Raw genomic sequence first — 21272 nt, forward strand, 5'->3', positions numbered from 1 at the left:
AGTAGTATTTGAAATGGAAATAAAAAAAATTTCTCATTTAAAAAATAGAGAAATGCACTAACATAAGTTTGCACTTTCTAGGGAAAACATTATACTTAATAAGCAAATCTATAATAAGTGAGCTGCATATCTTACTGAAATCATTTGGAAATCACAAGAAAGAAGATTCAGATTCCATAGAGAAATTGATTCAAATTGTTGAGATCATTAGTAAAAGAGTAAATGGAAGTATCCTTTGTTGGGGTTTAAATCTCAGTTTGCTTCCCAGATAGAACACACCAAGCCAACATGGTTCCAACTGGAAAGGTTTAGTGAGAGAAGAATAGAAGGGGGCATAAGTAAAAGCTGGCCATGTGCACGTGGAGAGAAGGGGGAGAAGGGACAGAGAGAAAGTGCAGGAAGAGAAGAGCACAGAGCAAGAGCAAGAGGAGGGGGCAAATAGCCCCCTTATATTCAGGTACAGCTCGCTCTTGCCAGGCAACTGAGAGGGTGGAGCTTAGACAGAATACCAACATCCTTCCTTTACCTATATCAAGTAATCTAAGAGAATTTACATAAAAATGCCTGAAAATATGATATAATGAACGACTTTAGAAAACTATGCACATGTACACAGTCATTTTCTAGTTGCTCATGACCTGAAATTACGTGTGTTCAATGGTAAAGGGATGGAGATGTGGGAATTTGCGAATGGGATTAGGTCTTGAGGTAATGTCAAGAATGTCAGAAGAGTTATTCTATAAAAGGTTCGAGAAAGACCTCTTCATCATCTGTTGCTATAAACACAGAATGAGGACTCTGTAAGTCAGAAAGGAAGCACAGATCAAACATCAGCAAGATGTAAGATTCTAGTGTTTATTCAGTCAGTGATAATATTTCATGTAGTCACTGAATACTCTGTGCATATCAATTAAATAGACATACTTTCTGGAAAGCATGGTTATGTGTCATGTACAAGTGACATTTGGGATAAAGAGTAGCTGATATAGGTCAAGGGAAGAATAAAATAATAGATGATAAATGAACTAATAAAACATATTCAAGGTGGGTGATGTTATTTGGATGTGTTTATAAAAAGATACATGTTTTAAACTTATACATCTTTTAAATATTACATAAACACAAATTGTGTTGATCTGTATTCTCCTCCAATAGTCCAACAAATTACGTTTGAATGCAATGAGGAGTGTGGATTTTATAATTCCGGTGGATTCACAGTTTTCTATGGGCTTTTTGTCTTGATGCTAATGTGTTGCCCTTCTGTAAATAATAATTCCTATATTTAGAAAATTTTCCTCTAAGAGAGCATTTATGTTCATTGGGGGTCAAATTATATTCTGAGATTTTTATAATCTCCAAACTGAAATAAATATGAGAATTCTTTGTGAGTTTTAAATCACGTAACATAAAAAGCCACTGGGCAAAAGCTTTACACAATAAGAGCTGAGTAATTAACCAGTTTTTTACTGATAACGGGCCTTACAGTAGACGTTGCTGCTACAATGTTATAGTATGCAAGACACAAGCCAGTCAGTACAGGCCCATATTTTTCACAGCCTGCTTTAAGAAAGGTTCAAGCCCTGTCTCTAGCCCACAAAAATAGTAGAAAAGAAGCATTATTAGGATACAGAGCAAGTGTACCAATTTAGAAAGAGTTCTTTCAGGTGATTCTAATCTCTGTTGTTCTCAATTCAGTCCACTATCAAGCATCAAACCAATAAGCAGCTGCAATCCACTCAGCAGATACCACACACGAATCAGTAAGGGAAGTTCAATCCAGCAGAAACTGAGAGGCTCATCAACTGAAGTGGCAAGAAGTGACAGACCCCAGAAGCAGCAAGAAGTTACTGGGTTTCTCTCTGTGAGGTCACCACATGCAAAGCTCAGTAATGCAATGGAAGGTGAAGCAGTACATACATGTGTATCCTCGACAAAATGCTAAGGAGGTGGAGCAAAGCAAACCCAAGTTCAACCTACCACTGTCTGAGGGGTCATATTAATATCTTGCATCCAAAACATCCTTATCTAACCAAATCTCCAAAGAAACCAGGAATTTCCTTTTATGCCAGTGTGTGATACAGTCTATGAAGCCAAGGATGAGCAAATTGTAAATAAATCTAAACACATTTTTGTATTTTAAACTCCATATGTTAATATTTTAAAAATACATTAGGGATACAAAATAATATGTGGAAAGATATTTTAATCAATAGAAGAAGAATAGAAATAGCTGATTATGGTATCTAGAATAATGAATCACCCCACAAGGGTTGAAGTCTTATTTTTTAGAACATGTTAGAGTGGATTTTTCAAGAGTGACCGAGGATTGTGAGGTGGCAGTTTCTTTCTGAGCTTTCTGTAACCCCAAGGGAAGTCAGAAACATGTGCAAAGACAAGAGTGAAGTAAATGGAGAAACAGGGAATCTGACGATCATGCAGGGGATCTGAAATGAATGAATGCAAATAGATTGTACAAGCTTGGAAAGTCAAGGGTTTGATTCTTCTTAGACTCTGTGAAAGTAAAATGTGTATTTTGTAGTCATTCGATAGAATGGTGAGGGCAAAGTCTGGTTGGACTTGCATGCAGTTTACTTTGCATGCTTCTTTCTTGATTTTATTTCAGATTTCTGTCCATTGTTTACACTGCTGCCTTAAAGCTCTTTGGTTTACTGCACTTGAACCTGTTCATACTCTAGGATTATTGATATTTGCTTTTGCAGTTATGTGAACATATAAGAAATATTGAAGGACCAATCTAAGCATTACATAATGACTTGTATTTCCTTGGATGGTTTTGATTTAAAATTAATTTAGATCTAATTTAAAATAATTATATCTACATTAATTTGGCTTCTACTTAAATGAAATATCTTACCTCTTCACATCTAGTTCTTAGAGGTAAAGAAATCTTTTGGGCCTTGGATCAACACTCTGGTGTTTATTAACTGTAAATTAACTAAATATGTTTTCAACTTATTTTTGATATAACTGTCAATCTTATAACAGGAGCTTTATGAATTTTTTTCCAGTATTTCTATAGTCCCCTTTTTCCTCCCTCTCTCACTGTCTTCCTTTGGCTTTATGGTTTTTCTGCTGGTATGGGTTGTTGTTTTTATTTCTTCACTTATGAAAATATCTTTTGACTACAAGAATGTGTTTTGAAATACTGTTTCTAGAACATGGAATAAATTTATTTTTACTTGCCAATTTCTGAGGGGGGGTTGTTCTTTTTTGTTTTGCTTTGTTTTTTTTTAAAGATTGTGGGGAAATTAGGAAATGTTTTTGTGAACCCAAGTCAGGTAATAATAATATTATATGGCTGATGACCTCTCTATCCTAGTGAATGTCATATCATTCCACAGCTTCAGGTGCAGCCCTAAAAATTGGTCCTGCAAAGGGCAGACGAAATACAGAAGTCTGGAAAAATTATGAAAATCCATACTTTTCTAATAAAAGGGACCAAAAAATTAGAAATATTAAGACTGAAGATACAATACACAATTCAGACACTATACTTGGTTAGATTTCCTTAAAGCTTATAGTGAGAAAATAGCAGAATATAGAATGAAAATATGATTTAGAAAGTGTCTTTTATGCTAGCAAAGGGCACAGAAGGGCACCATCAAACTCTGAGACACTCAGCTCCCCAATAATCATAAAAGAAATAGAACTTGAACTGGGATTGTAAAAGTGACATTATTTTCAATAAAAATGTCATGTGCAATAAGAGAATGCCATTTAAAAGGAAATTTACTTTAAAGGAAAATACTACTTGTATTTCTTTAACTTGTCCATTTTATCTAGAAGATCACTTATGATTATATGTAAAGCCTCATGTGAGCAGGTGATTCATGCTGCATGCTGCTCTAAAGTCTTTTATAAATCAGTATATCTTTTTTAAAATATAATATCTCTTATTCTTTGACAGTGTCATATACATAAGCAATTCATCTTGATCATATATTACTCCCTCCATTAACCTCTAGAGAAACCAACATGTCCCCTTCCCCTTTATATTTTATTTTTTTGTTTTGTTAATAAGTTCCAGAACCCAATAATGCTACCTCATGGAATATCGACTGATCTTGCTGATTTGTTCTTGTTTTTGGTGGTCAACATAGATGCAGCAAGTTTAGAAGACAGCATTTCGCAGCATTCCTCCACAATTTCTAGGTCTTGAGTTCTTGGCACCGCTTTCTTAGGATATTTCATGAACCATATTTTAGGTGGTCATTTAATAAACTAGCTATGAGGCTCTACTATATTAATTGCTGACATTGAGGAAAAAAGGTTCTTTGGCCAAGGTTGAGGGCAGCACTAAATTATTGGTATAATCTTCAACATTTTGAAAGCAGTTTGATGGGTCATTTAGCAACACAAGAGTAGAAGGTCCACCCCTGGGCTTGCGACTTCTCAAGTCATGAGATTTCAAACAGATTTACAGTATCAGGCAATAATTATTTCCTGTAGATCGGGCTTAATGTCCAGCTCAAAAGCAGTTGGTTACACCCATAACCTTTGTGACATTATTAGCAGATCTTACCTAAAAAAATCAGTATAGTACACTGTTGATTGTATGAAAGGTTCCATTGATACAACTTTTCTTTAAGTGGCCTGTGTAATACCTTCTGGTTCTGTAAATACTGGTCAGCAGGGAAGAAATTCCCAGGTCAACCCCAGTTTAATTTCTCTATACTTTGCAAGTAGAGTGAATGTATCTTCAGTGATAGGGTATTACTATGTAATTCTGTGGGGAAATCAGGATGGCTTGTATTGTTTGCAAGTCTCTGTGAGGCCTCTGGATGACATAAAGTGGGTTCCCACACTGAGATTTTGACTTAAGAACTCATGACTTCTGGAATAGTCCTGCCGAATATCTGTGTTCAAAAAGATGTTTGTGTATTTTAGAAAATTAGTGGATTTTTACAGTGTTTTATTATACATCCTTAGTTTTGTTTATCCCCCTTACCTCTACCTCCATACTTTGCTAAGTCTTTAACTCCTCACTATATCTATATGCTATGTGTTTTACTATTCTTTGTGAATTCTTTTTTCTATTGAATAAAATTAAAGAATAACCAACAGGTTTTATCAGATACATTATTTCAATTCTTCCATTTTTACAAACAACAATTTTCATGTCTCCTACTTAAGATCTTTGTCAAATATATTATAACTCTTTCCTCAAGATGGATACAGTTCATTCCCTTCCCTTGATTGTGAGTTCTGCATGGTTATTTTCAGTTAATATACAGGGCTACTATCCATTATATACAAAGAATTGAAGAAGTTAGACTCCAGAGAACCAAATAAACCTATTAAAATGGGGAACATAGCTAAACAGAGAATTCCCAACTAAGGAAATTTGAATGGTCAAGAAGCATCTGAAGAAATGTTCAACATCCCTAGTCATCAGGGAAATCAAAATGACCCTAAGATTCCACATCGTACCAGTCAGAATGGCTAAGATCAAAAATTCAGGTGACAGCAGATGGTGATGAGGAGGTAGAGAAAAAGGAACACTCGTCCATTATTGGTGGGATTGCAAGTTGAAATAACCTCTCTGGAAATCAGTCTGGAGGTTTCTCAGAAAATTGGACATTGCACTACCTGAGGACCCAGCTATACCACTCCTGTGCATTACCCAAAAGATGTTCTAACATATAACAAGGACACATGCTCCCACTATGTTCATATTTGCCATATTTATAATAGGCAGAGACTGGAAACAACCCAGATTTCGTGCAACAGAGAAATGGATACAGAATATGTGGGACATTTACACAGTGGAGTACTACTCAGCTATTAAGAACAAAGACTTCATGAAATTCACAAGCAAATGTATAGATCTAGAAAATACTATCCTTAGTAAAGTAACGCAGTCACAAAATAATATACATGGTATACATGGTATACCATGCAAGCTAAGAGCTTGGAATACCCAAGATAGAACTCACGGACCACATGAAGCTTAAAGGTGGGAGGGACATATAAGGAAGAGTGGGGGTAGGGGCAGAATCAGGTATAAGCAGAGATGGAGGAGATGTACAGAGGGTCAGGAAATTGAACAGAGGTGTGTGGCAATGGGGGATGGAGAACTGGGGCAGCCACCAGAAGTCTGAGATGCCAGGAAAGCAAGAGCCTATACAAGGACATGAGAGGACATTAACTGAAATACCCCACAAAGAGGAAGGAGAACCTGAGGAGACTAGATCCAGAGGTTAGGCTTGGGTCCCTGGTTGAGGGATGGGGCCACTCATCCATCTCCAAAATTTTAACCCAGAATTGTTCTTGTCTAAGGGAAATACAGGGACAAAGAATGGAGCAGAGACTGAAGGAAAGGTCATCCAGAAACTGCTCTGCCTGGGGATCTATCTCAGATGTGAACACCAAACCCAGACACTATTGCTGATGCCAAGAAGTCCTTGCTGACAGGAGCCTAATATAGACATCTTCTGAGAGGCTCGGCCAGATCTTAACCAACAGAGATGCAGGTGTTGGAATCTAACGTCACAGGGACCCCAGTGGAGAAGTTAGGGGAAGGACTGAGGAAGCTGAAGGGATCTTTTCTGGCATCAGTGGGAGGGGAGTCCCTTGGTCCTGTGAAGGCTCGATCCTCCGTGTCAGGAAATGCCAGGGCAGCGAGGTGGGAGTGAGTGGGTGGGTGGGTGAGCACTGTCACAGAAGCAGGGGAAGAGGGTTAGCATAGGGGGTGTGCAGAGGGGAATGGGATAACATTTGAAATGTAAATCAATAAAATATCCAATTAAAAAAAATAAAAAAGGTATTGTACTTGGAAATCAATATTTAGCTCTTTAGAAAAACTAAATCCATGTCTTCCCTTTCAGCAGGAACATCACAAGCATGAACCTTTTATTTCTAGGAAAAAGAAAAAGGGAAAGAGGAGCATGGGGTACAGAGGATTCCCGCTATCCTCAGCCTAGAATAACCGATCCCTAAGTGACTCTTAGTGAAGAAAAAAATATTGCTTAGATCCATCCAGCTTTTCAATAGTTTGCTATACAACAGAAATTCTAAAATTATATACATATGTTTGCAAGATTATAGAGGATAACTCTGAAACTTGACAGAGTATGCCCAGCAGCTCAGCAGCTGTTGTTTGTGTTTTCTTACCGGAAATTTCAGGGATATCTCCAAATAAATTGCTTACCGTGCATTGGCAGTTGAGAATAAATATGAAATGAAGTTTTCTCTTTCATTTCCTGTAAATGCAGGTGCAATACATATACCCATAACATATGCATATGCTTATGCATGTGTGTATCTGTCTATCTATCCATCCACTCTCATCTATCTATCTATCTATCTATCTATCTATCTATCTATCTATCTATCATTTTATATATATGTACATATATATATATATATGTTATTATTCATTTACTCAAATGAATCACAATTTTCCTTTTTGATTTGTACCATACTTGGGATAGATACACTATTAATTTCACTTAAATTTCTGTTCCTCTGAGTGAATCATAGGTAAAAGTGGCCATCTTCTTTATTTGCTACACAACACAACAAAAAATATTCTATTACTATTGTTTGGCATATGAGGAAACCCATATCTGATATGTTATCCAATTGCCTCAATAGTACACAGCTTGAAACAGCTTAACTAAAATATGACTCCAAGCAGCATAGTTCAGAGCTCAGTCTAAGTCTATTGAGTGTCTTGCTTTGTCTTGTGAATCTGTGGAGTGTCGGCTTGCTCTTGGCAATCACTGTTCTATCCTTACACCTTGGTGAACAGATGAGGTGTTGATTTACTTGAACCAGGGAATCACATACACTATGAAAAGAAGAGATTTCCCCCCAAACATATATTTTCTAAGTACTCTTGGAGTATACCTACTTAATAGAAATCACTTCTTCAAATTTCTCATTAATAGGTGGGAGCAACAGAAAATATAGGTAAGACAGGACATACGAGTCACAAAGCAGAATGAAGCCATTGTGACCCTTTCTCTGGTTCCAGTGCTGTCTGAATTTACTCTTTTCTACTGTTGATTAAAACCTGAAAGCTACCTCACAAACGTTTTTAATTTTCTATAAAAAATGTAAAAAGATGCTCAAGGTTGTCAGTCACCTTGAACAACAGAAAATAAACTATGAATACAGTGAGGAAAAATCGGACACATTCAGGTTAGTGTGGTAGGGAGTCAATTGCTCCAGTGCTGTAGCCTCTGGTACATTGCCCTTGATCTAGTAAATAACCTTCCACATATGATCAAATAAGAAATTTTAATTAAATTCAATGTGTCACATACCTCAAGAAGATGTAAAAGCATGGGAAGAACTCCTGTGGAAAATAAGGGGAATGAGATGGGCCAGGTAAGAGCTCAAATTCATTATATAAATGTACGAAAACATCAAAGAACAAAAATTGCAATACAGATATTATCATTTTCATTAGAATGGATAAAATTAACATTGATGTTGTAAGTCTGTTCTCATAGACAGAGAACAGTGATCGCCTTCATGGAATCATGGATGAAAGCACAGGAAGATTTAGGTACTTTTATGGAGTTAGACTGAACTGGTGTAGAAATTCTTGTGGATGTTTACACATAGCAAGTAGTTCACAGCCATATAATATTATACTATTTGATGTTCAAAGCAGTTCTTATTTGTTACAATTTAAATAGGAAAATGGATGAAATTTTGTTGTATAGTGGGTAGGAAGGAGACTAAGATGATTATTAAGATTTACATATATATATATATATATATATACACATAAGTATATGTTTTATATATAAAACCTGTGCAGTCCCCTTCTTTAAGTGTGGGGAGAACCTGCAAGGGTCATTGGAACCTCTTGGGTATAGCTGGGTCTTCAGATAGAACTATTTTCAATTTTCTGAGGAACCGCCAGACTGAGTTCCAGTTTGCAATTCCACCAGAAATGGAGATATGTTTCTCTTTCTCCAAATCCTCACCAGCATCTGATGTCACCTGAGTTTTTTTTTTTTTTTTTTTTTTTTTATCATAGCCAATGTGACTGGTGTGAGCTAGAATCTCAGGGTTGTTTTGACTTCATTTCACTGATGACTAAGGATGTTGAATTTTTGTTTTATAGGTGCTTCTTGGCCACTCGATATTCCTCAGTTGAGAATATTTTGTTTAGCTCTGTACCCTGTTTTTAAGTAGGGTTATTTGGTTCACTGGAATCTAACTTCTTGAGTTCTTAGTATATATTGGACACTAGTCTGCTACTGGATGTAGGGTTAGTAAAAATCTTTCCCCAATCTGTAGGTTGACATTTTGTTCTGTTCATAGCATCCTTTGCTTTACAGGAGCATTTCAATTTTATGAGGTCCCATTTTTCAATAGTTGATCTTAGAGCCTGAGCCATTGGTATTCGGTTCAGGAACATTTCCTCTGTGCCAATGTGTTCAAGACTTTTTCCCACTTTATCTTCTATTAGATTCTATTAGATTAAATTATGTAGAGGCTCTTGATCCACTTGGACTTGAGCTTTGCTCAAGGAGACAAGAATGGATCGATTTGTATTCTTCTGCATGCTGACTGCAAGTTGAACCAGCATCATTTGTTGAAAATGTGGTCTTTTCCCCATGGATGGTTTTGGCTTCTAAGTCAAAGATCAGGTAACCATAGATGTGTGACTAATTCTGGTGAGGAGCTTTTCCTTTTCTTTTTAAATTTCCCTAGAAAATACTATGTTTGCGGTTTTGTCTACATTGCTCTGTGAACTGTGAACTTCAAAACAGTAATTACCACTTGAAAAGATTGATTCACCTTTTCCCTCATTGTCTCTGAAGATATTCTTGACACATAGGAAACACTCTATTGCATTTGTTGAGTCAGCAACTTACACAGTGGATAGAGATAGAAAAGATGCCTATATTGATGACAAGCTATTTTTCTTTGGACTTTAAGTATCTGTAGATTAGCAAACAAGAAAACAAGGATCTTTCTTAAGCTTTACAATTTTGCTGTCAGGGATGGGTGGCCACATAGGCATTATTTGGCAAATAAATCTGACTGAAATAATAGTAATCTGAAATTAAAAGTACTTTGCAATGCATGAGAAACAGTAGTGTCCATTTTGCTTCCCAACTCAAACATTCAGGTCAACTTTGACATTTTATAGCTGTTCCTATTGAAATAGTTTCTAGTTGTGGCTGTACAGAGCAGAGAAATATCTACAATAGTTAAATCCTGACTGGATTTGTACTTTGACATGGGACCAGCCATATGGAGGACTCCAATGCTTTGGATCCATGAGACAACTAGCAAAGCTGTCCTCAGGCATTTGGGCCAGGCTCAAAAGGTACAATGAAGCTGTTGATGCACTGTTGATCAGTGTGTGGAAAGTCTTCATCAATGGCAGCTTCCTTCTGTAGAGACTGCTTTCTACAGATACTTCTTACCCAGACCCACCAATTCCCCCTATGCCCTGTGCTGTAATCAGTAAACACACTGAGGTTTCAGTTGCCCTAACAGTGATAGCATAACCCCATCTGATCCCAGATTCACTGCCTGTGCCTGTCCTTTCTTTAGTTCCTCACTGCCCATACCCAGCATTCTAGGACCCAAGCCACACAGAATGCTAGATGTGTCCTTGCCTAGTTATAGCTGCTCTCCCAACTGGATACTGGCCTCTGTGTTTGCATATTTCCAAGTGTACCTTCAGATGGTATACCTGAACCTCCTTTTAAGATTTGATAATTCATTTTGCATCTCCACAAAACCATATTTTATGTTAAATTCATTTGTGATTTCTTGGTTCACGTTTTACTTATAGTTCAAAGACCATATAGGAACACTATATAAAAAAAGAGGTTTTATGTGTGCTCCTGATTTACTAACTTAAATGTGGCTCTTTGTTTGAACATAGGAAAGAGACACCGGATGTGTTCCAACCATATGACAGATTATTATGCCTAGCAAAGAAGGAGTATTTTTCCTCAGCACAGACAATCAAAAATGTTAAGATATGTAGATATATTTATGAATTAAGTTTAACATCACTTAGAATATCTGGCAGATATTCATGCATTTTAAAAGTCTATGAAGTGGGTCAAACCCTTGCTTCCCAATTACACACGGTGTATAACTCATATAGAGAAAACACATATGGCATTTAATTGTATACTGTTTCTGGTAACTGTTTTTAGGATATCTTCCCAAAATTCATTGTGCCATTATGGAGATTCTCATTTAAAATGTTTCAGGACTTTCATAGCTGCTTTGTGAGGCACTATCAAAGTTTTGCTTCTGTCCATTTGTTCTCTGAGGAAAATCAGGGAAAACTCCCCATAGAGGAAAGGTTCAGATTTTTGAGCACAAGTGATGATGTATAAAGACAAGTGGGTTTGCTTTTGATGCTCCACAATCATTGCTTTTCTTTTCTTTTTTAAATTTTTCCTTTTCATTAATTGGATTTTTTTATTTACATTTCAAATGTTATCCTCTTTCCTGGTTTCATATCCTTAAACCCCTTATCCTGTCCCCCATCCCACTGCTTCTGTGAGGCTTTTGCCCCACCCACTCACAGAGCACTCCCTACCTCCCTGCCCTGACATTCCCCACACTGGGGCATGTATCATTGGCAGGACAAAAGGCTTCTCCTCCCACTGAGGCTGAACAAGGCCATCATCTGCTACATATGCAGCTGGAGCTATAGGTCTGTCCATGAGTACTCTTTGGATGGTGGTTTATACTCTGGGAGCTCTGGTTAGTTGTTATTGTTGTTCTTATGAGGTTGTAAACCCCTTCAGCTCCTTCAATCCTTTCTCTAACTTGTCCATTGGGAATCACATTCTCAGTTCAATGGTTGACTGCTAGCATCTGCCTCTATATTTGTCGTACTCTGGCATAGCTTCTCAGGAGACAGCTAAATCAGGCTCCTGTCAACACTCACTTTTGGCATCATCAATATTGTCTGGGTTTGGTGACTGTATGTACATGAGCTGGATCCCCAGGTAGGGAAGTTGCTGGATAACCTTTCCTTCAGTCTCTGCTCCAAACTTATATCCTATTTCCAATGAATATTGTTGTTTTCCCTTCTAAGAAGAACTGAAGCATCTGCAGTTTGGTCATCCTTTTTCTTGAGTTTCATGTGGTCTGTGGATTTTATTTTGGATAATCTGAGCTTTTGAGCTAATATTCACTTATCAGTGAGTGCATAAAATATATGGTTTTTTGGTGATTAGGTTAGATTACACAGGATGATATTTCCTTGTTCCATCATTTGCCTATGAATTTCAGGAAGTCATTTCTTTTAATAGCTGAGTAGTATTCCATAGTGTAAATGTACCACATTTTCTGTATCCATTTCTCTGTTTAGGGACAACTGGGTTCTTTCTAGCTTCTGACTATTATAAATAAGGCTGCTATGAACATAATGGAGCAGGTATCCTTGGCATATGTTGGAACATCTTTGGGGTGTATGCCCAGGAGAGGTACACCTGGGACCTCAGGTAATACTATACCCAATTATCTGAGGAACTGCCAGAGAGATTTCCAGAGTGATTGTACCAGCTTGCAATCCCACCAACAACTGAGGAATCTTCCTCTTTCTCCATATTCTCACCAGCATCTACTGTTACCTGAGTTTTTGATCTTAGCCATTAGGACAGGTGGGAGGTGGAATCTCAGGGTTGTTTTGATTTGCATTTCTCTGATGACTAAGGATATTGAACATTTCTTTAAGTGCTTCTCAACCATTTGGTGTTCCTAAGTTGAAAATTATTTATTTAGCTCCGTACCCCATTTTTAAATAAGATTTTTGATTCTCTGGAGTCTAACTTCTTAAGTTCTTTGTATATATTAGATATTAATCCTCTCTTAGATGTTTGATTGGTAAAGATCTTTTTCCAATCTGTTGGTTGATGAGGCTGTCACTCTCTTGATACCTATTCAATATAGTACTTTAAGTCCTAGCCAGATCAATTAGACAACAAAAACAGGTCAAAGGGATACCATTTGGAAAGGAAGAAGTCAAAATATCACTATTTGCAGATGACATAATAGTATACTTTAGTAACCCATAAAATTCTACCAGAGAAGTACTATAGCTGATAAACAACTTCAGCAATGTGGCTGCAAATAAAATTAAGTTAAACAAATCAATGGCCTTCCTCTACTCAAAGGATAATCAGGTTGAGATAGAAATTAGGCAAATGACACACTTCACAATAGTCACAAATAATATAAAATATCTTGGTTTGACTCTAACCAAGGAAGTGAGAGATCTGTTTGACAAGAACTTCAAGTCTCTGAGGAATGAAATTAAAGCAGTTCACAAAAGATGGAAAGATATTCCATGCTCATGGATTGTCAGGATTAATATAGTAAACATTTCCATCTTGCTGAAAAAGAATCTATAGATTCAATGCAATCCCCATCAACATTATAACTCAATTCTTCACAGAATTAGAAAGAACATTTTGCAAATTCATTTGGAAAAGCAAAAACACAATAGTGAAAACTATTCTCAATAATAAAAGAACGTATAGGGGAATCGCCATCCCTGACATCAAGCTGTATATCAGAGCAATTGTGATAAAAACTTTATGGTATTGGTACAGTTACAGGCAGTTAGATCAATGCAATAGAATTGAAGACCCGGAGATGAACCCTCACACTTGATCTTTGACAAAGGAGCTAAAACCATCCTGTGGAAAAAAGGACAACATTTTCAACAAATGGTGCTTGTTCAACTGGAGGTCAACATGTAGAAGAATTCAAATAGATCCATTCTTGTTGCCTTATACAAAGCTCAAGTCCAAGTTGATGAAGGACCTCCACTTAAAACCAGATACACTGAAACAAATAGAAGAGAAAGTGGGGGAAGAGCCCCCAACATCTAAGTGCAAGAGAAAATTTCCTGAACACTGCACTGATGCCTTATGTTCTAAGATCAAGAATCAACACATGGGTCATCATAAAATTGCAAAGCTTCTTTGCTTTATTTTAATGTGCTTTGAAAAACTGTCATCTTGTTGTTTATTGAAGTTTCACTGCTTGAATAAGTTGTGTCTCAAATATTCATTGCAGGTGCAAATCTCTAGGTCAGGTTTAACTTTAAGTACTACATTACGGTAGGACATAGCTATGGGATAAGAGAGGGCCACTTATCAGTTCAGGTTTATATACTAGGAATTATGTTTGAGGTTCAAAATTACTGTGGTGCCACATGATACTAAATGTATTCCTTTCTTCTTTGGCAATATGATTAGGGCATAACTTTAAACTATTAATAATGTTTTCTCATTTACTTTTGTTGTTTGTGTATTTAGATATCTGGTTCTTTTCCTCTCCAAATATCTGTAATTCTATGAGCATACTATGATTAATGAAAGAACATTAAAGAATTTATTAAGAAAGTGTTGTGCAAAATTTTGATACGGACACATTTCTGAGGCATGTGGTGTCACACATAACCATAGGAAATAGAATGCTATTTTTCTTACATAGAATTTTCCTTCCTTCACTTACCTTTCATTGTTTCATGTCAAAGATAAAATAACAAAACCCTTCTCAGAAATTGAGATATATGTAGATATAATATGCTTTTTGTCAGTGACATATAGAGACACTTTTTCTTGTGGGGGAAAAAAAAACATTACTGATAGAATTATAAGAGAAAGACATTTTTGTCCTTGAGAGTTTCGAGATTAAAGAAAAGAGAAACATCTTGTATACAACCCTTAGCTTGGGACATTACATATTTGTGTGTGTGTGTTTGTGCATATATATATACATGTGTTTCTATACCATTTTAATTCCTATCCTGTGAAAGAGTCAAGTTTCATGTATTTAATGGGATCAGAGCAGATTTCATAAAATTTTTAAATAATTAATAAAATATTATGGTGTGAAAAAAGAAGTGGATGAGATTTCAAGTGACATTTATTACAATTATTCATGGACTGTATTAAACATTTAAAAATCTTCTTATAACAAAAGAAAATAACCTCTGTGAGGAGTGTTGTGCTGCTGGTAAGTTGATTTACTCCACACTCAGTCAGTTGGTCATTGAAGTCTACTATCTTCACACATTCAGTCAGTTGGTCATTGAAGTCTACTATCTTCACACATTCAGTCAGTTGATCATTGAAGTCTACTATCTTCACACATTCAGTCAGTTGATCATTGAAGTCTACTATCTTCACACATTCAGTCAGTTGATCATTGAAGTCTACTATCTTCACACATTCAGTCAGTTGATCATTGAAGTCTACTATCTTCACACATTCAGTCAGTTGGTCATTGAAGTCTACTATCTTCACACATTCAGTCAGTTGGTCATTGAAGTCTACTATCTTCACACTTTCTTGAGCAAATTCGACTTTCTGCAAGACACACGGTTTCCAGACATTGCGATTGTAGCTTTTCCTGTGCTCTGTTTGAACGACATGGTAGTTAATGAAATATCTTGACGTTAATATGCTGCATGGTTTGAAGAGATCTTTGCCTTTTATTTTTCTGTAAAGGCATCTAAAGGATTATAGTCACGGTGATGAGAAATATAGCACAGTTACCTTGGATTTCAGATGCAGACTCTCTCACAGCAACCCTCTGTTCTTTTGTTTCTGGGATCACTGGATGCTAATAATGGAAACTTTGAGGCCTTGAGGTGTAAGAAGACAGACAGCTCTGTCATTCGACAAGCTACATTTTTGACAGCGTTAATTATAGGTGCTGGTGTTTTCATGCTGATTATGTTACCCAAAAACCTTCTTTGCTGTGTCCCACGTATAGGACTAAAGGAAGCCTGCCCCCGGTTGATTTTTGACTGGTTAATAAAGTTACCAGTGGTCAATGGCTGAGCAAAGAGACAGAGGCAGGACTTTTAGGATTCCTGGGAAGGGACTGAGAAAGGAGGAATAGAAGATTCTGCTATGAGGAGGCTGTAGGAGACAGAAACGTGCAGGAAGGAAGACACTGCTGACTGCTGATATGTCAGAACGTGGGGGAAGCCACCCTAGAGTGCTGCCCAGCAAGGTCCAGGGCAGCAAAGCTAAAATATAGATTCTAGTAAGTAATAACTCAGGAATATCAGAGGGGAGTGTGGGTTAGCCACAATAGTTAGGGGTATCCCGGTCATTGACCTGCTTAGGCTGTGCATGTGTTTCTTTCACTCAGGAATTCAGAGCATTGGGGTGGGTAGTGATGACTGTGCATGTACCACCAGAGAGTTTTGAGCAGTTAAATTTTTGCCACATTGTTGGTCTCTGGCACTGGGATGCTCTCCACAGTGATCTCTCGCCCAGCGAGTTGTATGGGTTTGGGGAAGGTGGAAGAGAACTCAGGCAGGGAAGGGGAACAGCTTTGCCTCCCCTGTTGCCAGTACTTCTTTGAGATGCTGCTGCGTGGGTTGCTCAGACCACGCTGAACCAGCAACGGACTGATTAGCCAGTGAGGCATGCAGGGGAGCTTCTGGGTGTGATTTTGGGAGAGCAGGCCTCTTCCCCAAATGGCAGTGATATAGCTCTTATGACAGAAGCTCTCAGATGATGGAGTAATTCCTGCACACCTTTAATTCTGGACACAACCCTTAAATACAGTTTTTTGGATGGGTCAGTGTCTGACATCAGGTACTTCCTGTTAGTTTGGCCCACAAGCTTGGGAAGACCTCATGTACATAATCAGGGAGTGGTCCTGTCTCTGTGACTGATCTGTCTTGGGCCTATGCAACCTGTGGTCGTGTCCTCACCTGGGGAGGAGTGGCTTGAGGCATTGCCCTACATGACCACTATGTCTCAAACCTCTCTATACGGGTCTCTTTGGGGGTTGGTGGAGCAGCTACATGAGGCCCTGATATCCTAGGAGCCCGGGAATGCACCTGCCATCCCTTTTAGGGTCTCCTGGGTATTCGACCTGTCTTGACCAGGGATCAGGGTACCTTTCACTGCCCGCCGCCCCACACCACATCATTAGTTTCATTGAGATTTATGACAAAATGTGCAGCAACTAAGAAACTGAGATGTTTAATATTGTGTCTGATCAAGAGATATTTCTTCATGGATAGATATAATCTGGGACATGATTCAAGTACCATGTTGGAGAAAAAGCAGTAGTGATTACAAAAATCCTAAGGGTAATTTTTTTTTTTTTTTTTAGAATTGAAAAAAGCCTAGCTTGGCCAGCACAGAGGCAGCAAGGGTCAGCTTGTAAGAAATCTCTCCACTTTGCTACGAGCTTCAGATTATTTTTGAATTGTGTTTTATAGTAATTAGAATTATAGTAATGTATAAAACATGGTTGAATTTTGGTTGAGAAACATTTTAAATCACTTGATTATTAAGAAACATATAGTCATATCATATCCTGCCCTGGGAGAATTCTCATTAATCACTGAAGACTTAAAGCTCAGAGGGATAATATGAGCTGGCTCATTAAAGAAGCTGGTGGTTCAACCTGACTATTGTTCTACATATACATTTGGGCCTTTGAGGGGTTTTCTCTTGCTATCACCGTGGAGCCATATCTTTCTGCTCTAATGTTGTTCATCTTAAATTGCTCATTATCTTTAACCATGGATCTTATTGGTTCTGACGAATTCATTTCTTTTTTCTTTCTTTCTTTTTTTTTTGTAATTTCTCTAACTTTTAAACCTTTATTTCCTGTAAGCAAGCTTAACAAAAAGTTCTTTAAGATACCATTTTAAAAAGTTAGAAGAAACAAAGTTTTATTTTCCAATTCTAATTTTAATAAGACTGAACAAACAAATAAGCAGAAGTGAGAAAACTAGGTGTATAAGCAGACACAGATGTACCAAATGTAAAACAATGAGTTATTAACACAACTATTTACATGCACTTTTACAACAACCCTTTTATATAGGTTTACTTTTAGTTAGTTGGAAAAAGATTTGACATTAGATAAAATCATTACTTAAACAGGGCTGAGCTGGTACATTATAGTAAGAGTATTAGAAAAGTGACCCTCATGGTATACCAATATAAAGCAGATGGAAACTTGAATGACAAATACCTAGTAAAATTCTCTAGTAAAAAGTCAATGCACCCACGCAATGAAATAAAAACGAGTAAGCCATATGAAGAAAGCAGAATAATACTGTAGGATGGCGGGTAATGCAGTTAGTTGGGTGAAGCAAACAAAAAGCAAACCACTCCTGAATTGGAGTAAATCGTCAATGAAGAGTCTTGGTTCCTTAGCTGGTGTCTATGACCCACCCACCTCACATTAATGACATTTAAAAGCCCTTGGTATCAAATAGCATCTGCATATGTAAATAGATTGTTTATAGACTCCAAGACTTTGGGGCTAAAGATCTTCATGATTGTGATTATTACTTGAAACTCAATGTACAGAACATCAAATGCTAAACTAAAATAAAAGCTGTCATAATCATATCTAAAAAAGAATGCTACATTTTTGCAGTAATATGTATTTCCAGGCTAAGACTTTTTGACCTCAAGAAAAGAGAAGTTGAATGATAAGCATCTAATCAGCTAGCAAAATTTTCTATCAACATTTCATTTATTTCAAAATCGATTTTACTGCAGCCAAAAAGGTAGAATTAACTGTACATAATAAAACTATATATAAAGTTACAGGGACTAAAGTTTATTTTAGCAGGTAGTGTCAAACAAAATTAAAGTTGCATACATTAGTAACATAACTCAACATCCTTAATTTGGTATAAGTCTGACACAGTTTCTTGCTTTCCTGTGTTCTGCCAAATCACCATACCTAAACTTTAAAAAACAAAACAAAAACAAAACAAAACAAAACAAAAAAAACCCCTGATATCTCAAATTTAACTTTACTGTTTTTGCTTGCACTCTGATTCCAAACAAAACTTTTCATAAACTTCTTCCATCTCTGGGTCCATCTCATCACCGATATCATTCAAATATTCGTCACCAGCCCCTGATAAATCTGTTCCATTTTCTTCATAATCTGGAAAAAAGTCCTCTCTTTCAAGTAACTCTTGATACTTCTCTTGGTAATCTGGGTCAGCCGCAGTAAGAGGAACACCATCAGACGTATAAAATGTTGGTTCTTTCATGAAGGAGTTAGGGTCATATTCAGGACTAGCTTCTCTGTATGTTGAAGTTGCATGGACCCTGCCCCAGTTACTTGATCGAAGTTCCACAAGCTTCAAGAGCATCTGATTTACATCTCTGCTGCAGTTTGCATCTAGGACAACATTTTCAATTCTCTGAATTATTTCTTCCATATCAGTTTTCCCATTTTCCTTCCAAGTATCTTCTAAAACTGACCTTCTAAAACTTTAGCAATTTTTCTGCACAAATTAAGTTGTCATCTATAGGATTAGAGAACAGAGCATTCAGCAGTTCCCGAAGTCCAACCTGAAGAATATCTGCTCTTGTGACCTGTCCATTCGTCCCTTTAATCTCCAGGTTAAGGTATAGTTCTCCCAGAAACAGAACAAATGCATGAAATCATTTTCGAGTCACTTCATCCCCCTTGGCAGATTGGTTTTTAGCTTCATATTCTGTCTGGCCCCTTTGAAGTAGCAATTGGCGGAAGTTGCCACTCTGTGGGCTAATTGTCAGATGATGGGACGGGTAATTACACAGGTGAGCTCCCATGTAAGAGAAATTTGGGATGGACGTGGCCTGTTTGTAGATAAGCTCCACAAGTTCTTGCAAATCATCGTCTGTTGTGACCCATCCATTCAGGGTTTCTGCAAACTCTTCAATTTCTGTTTCAAAACTGCCAGGCTGCTCTGCAAGATGATTCAGAAAATTCTGAACGTGTTCTGACAGAGTGGGGTAATCCTCACAACCTTCCTCATAGGGTTCTGTATAATTAGAAGAATAACCTGATGGGTAAAATTCGGGGCGCGTTCGCAGACAGCGTAGACATTAACACAGGAGCTACAACCACCTGGGGCTTAGCCATTGCTGACTCCGAGTTCTGTTGTGGGATTTTATCCTATGAACTAGGTGGAGCTCTCTGTTTGGGCCTCCTTTGTTTGGGCGACTCCGACCTCCTGGCTGGTTCCTCTGGAGAAAAGTGCTGGAATTCATTTCTTTATAACAAGATGTAACTGGTCAGGAACTAGAGACATTGAAACTTGGATGAAAATGGTTCCCATCTCTGCATGAAGATGGTTCCCTACAGGATGTATCACTGGATATTACTTTGTGAAGATACCTTCTATACCACAAAGCTGCATTTTGGAACTATGGAGAAAATTGGAAAAAATGCAGATAAAAGAATACATTTTGGTTTCTCCATCTATGTTAATTGAGAGTTTTGCTGGATACAGTAACCTGGGCTGGCACTTGTGTTCTCTTAGGGTCTGTATGACATCTGTCCAGGATGAAACTCAAGAAGGATGACCAAAATGCGAATGCTTCACTCCTTCTTTAAAAGGGGAACAAGAATACCCTTGGCAGGGAATAGGGAGGCAAAGTTTAGAACAGAGGCTGAAGGAACGGCCATTCAGAGCCTGCCCCACATGTGGCCCATACATATTCAGCCACCAAACTAGATAAGATGGATGAAGCAAAGAAGTGCAGGCTGACAGGAACCGGATGTAGATCTCTGCTGAGAGACACAGCCAGATTACAGCAAATACATAGGCGAATGCAAGCAGCAAACCACTGAACTGAGAACGGGACCCTCATTGAAGGAATCAGAGAAAGGACTGAAAGAGCTTGAAGGGGCTTGAGACCCCATATTGAACAACAATGCCAAGCAACCAGAGCTTCCAGGGACTAAGCCACTACCCAAAGACTATACATGAACTGACCCTGGACTCTGACCTCATAGGTAGCAATGAATAGCCTGGTAAGAGCACCAGTGGAAGGGGAAGCCCTTGGTCCTGCCAAGACTGAACCCCCAGTGAATGTGATTGTTGGGGGGAGGGTGATAATGGGGAGGAGGACAGGGAGGGGAACACCGATAGAGAAGGGGAGGGGGAGGGACTAGGGGGATGTTGGCCTGGAAACCGGGAAAGGGAATAACAATCGAAATGTAAATAAGAACTACCCAAGTTAATAAAGATGAAAAAAAAAGAATACATTTTACAGAATATTTTCTTTGTGATCATTTTTACTGAACTAAATTATAAACTATTGGCTTCCATTAATGTTGCTACTTTGACTTTAACCAGAGAATTATTTAATTACATACATAAAATGGAATTATAGCTCTCTTTATCCACCAAAAAAACTAAAATCTAGAACCAAGGACTATGGTTCTGTGACAACACTTTACTAAGAATTTATGAAAAGTGTTAAGAAACCTCCCCTCTGTTAAAAACCCTAAATTTT

General features: G+C 37.6%; 1 pseudogene; it reads right to left on the reverse strand.

The window, feature by feature from the left end:
* Positions 1–18787: 18787 nt before the first annotated feature.
* On the reverse strand, positions 18788–19908 carry LOC116912476 (annotated as a pseudogene).
* Between the last annotated feature and the right edge of the window lie 1364 nt (positions 19909–21272).

Source organism: Rattus rattus, chromosome 11 (genome assembly GCF_011064425.1).
Source record: "Rattus rattus isolate New Zealand chromosome 11, Rrattus_CSIRO_v1, whole genome shotgun sequence".
In the NCBI taxonomy this organism is placed as follows: Eukaryota; Metazoa; Chordata; class Mammalia; order Rodentia; family Muridae; genus Rattus; species Rattus rattus.